The sequence below is a fragment of the Penaeus monodon genome, chromosome 19, assembly GCF_015228065.2.
Source record: "Penaeus monodon isolate SGIC_2016 chromosome 19, NSTDA_Pmon_1, whole genome shotgun sequence".
NCBI classification, from domain to species: Eukaryota; Metazoa; Arthropoda; class Malacostraca; order Decapoda; family Penaeidae; genus Penaeus; species Penaeus monodon.
In genome coordinates, this window is record NC_051404.1 from 15,764,481 (window position 1) to 15,766,302 (window position 1,822).

A 1,822-nucleotide genomic window follows, 5' to 3' on the forward strand; every position below is an offset into this window, starting at 1 on the left:
AAATAAAAACTAATTGATTATACTGAATATCAGTGTATGATATTTGTTCACAAATACAAGAAATATGAATATGCCATGTTGGAAAAATGCATCATAGATTTATTTGTGCATTGTACTAATTTGATATTATCATGCTGAAAATTTGCAAGTATTGCTTTAAGTTTACTGCTCATCACCTCTGCAACTGATGCAGCAGATTTTAAATGATTAGTGAAAATTGCCCAAAAGAATATGAATATTTGTTGGTGGAAAATGGGAAATGTGTGTGTTTGGTAAGAGAAAGTGATGGATTACATGTGAAATAATTAGTTTTGTGTGTTGGTTAGATTTATATTATTTGTCTTCTATAGAGTAAGTGAAACAACTGAAGAATGTTTCGGGTGGAATGAAAGAGTGTGGTGTATACTTGCAGTTGGCTAGACGACACAAGAAGAAGCTATAGAGTACTCATATTCTTGTACCTTTGATGTTGAAATACTTGGGGACCTAGGGCTGGGAGGCACTCACCCCCATTCTCTAAGAATTAGCTGTCCCCTTCACCCCAGAGGGCCTCACCATCCCGAATCCAAAGCCCCCCCATATTTTAGATGCTTCAGATTACCTTATCAGTGCCTCTAGTGAGAGCCATGGACATCCTGTACACTTGTTGATATAGAGCAAGAGTCACCACACAAGTGAGAGAAAAAGAGACATGTTCGGAACAGTTGTCAGCCCACTGTGATTAAGATTTGATAGACCTTTAGAGAAAATACTTTATTTGGCCTGGCCTTTAACTTCGCAAAGCTTACTGAAGGGAGGGAGAAAAGCACAAGCAGAACCGTATTTGAAAATGAAAACCAGTTCAGCCAAAATTTAATACACGTGGTTATAAGCAAGGGGAACCCATTTCAGGAGGAACTCTTATGGGCACTCAAGCTAATCATCTCAACTTACCCATCACAAGACATTGTTAGGAAGCCTTTTGTAAAGAAAACATTGGAAGAATTGAACTACATAGAGATTAATATGAATCCCTTTCATGCAAGGGGTTGGGGAACCTGACCAGAGGAACCACTTATTGGAAGAGCTAGGGAGAAAAACATGGACATTAGAAAAGGAAAGCAAGACCACAGGGATGTGCTCCATTTCAGGTTCTCAAGAGAGAATGAGTGAGTGAATTTCTGACCTATACTAAGGACTTCCCTCGCTGAAGATAACTCCTCTTCAGAAAGTGGACTCTCAAGAAGGGGCATATAGGAAGAGGGAGATATCAAAAGGCATAGCTCAAGGGAAAAAAAAACACTCAAATATACTTTCCAACAATTGAAAAAAAGTCCTTGGGTAAAGAAGCATTAAAGATCAAAAAGCCAAAGTAGGGACATGCTATATATAATGAAGGGAAGACAACCAGAAAAGACAAGTTCATTTGAGAAGAAAACATAGGAAGGTAACCCAAATTCAAAAAAGGCAAAAGTAAATTAGAACAATAAATTGCATACAGTCACACAATCACCAAATAGAAAATAAGATTGGCATCACCATCATACTCAAAACCTATATGTACAAGTTTATTTCCACATTTGGTTGTTTGATTCATGAATTACATAATTATTCCTTTTGAAATTGGATGTAATGATAGGCTCCAGTTCCCATCTTATTTCCATCAGTAGAACTCTCCAGAGCTTTGCACTAGAGCAGTCAGATTCCTAAGATGCTGATGGAAAAGTACAAATTCAGAATTACAGGCGTTAACGCTAATTAATACGCCAATACCGATCACTGCCAGTATATTACTATATATTAGCATTTATTACTATGATTCAAAATTATTCTCATTACTTTT

The 1,822-nt window shown here is 36.9% G+C and overlaps 1 long non-coding RNA gene across 1 annotated transcript in view; it reads right to left on the reverse strand.

The window, feature by feature from the left end:
• Nucleotides 1-1,822, reverse strand: part of LOC119585088 — a 15,343-nt gene that overhangs the window by 1,789 nt on the left and 11,732 nt on the right. The gene's annotated exons all lie outside the window — the stretch shown is intronic.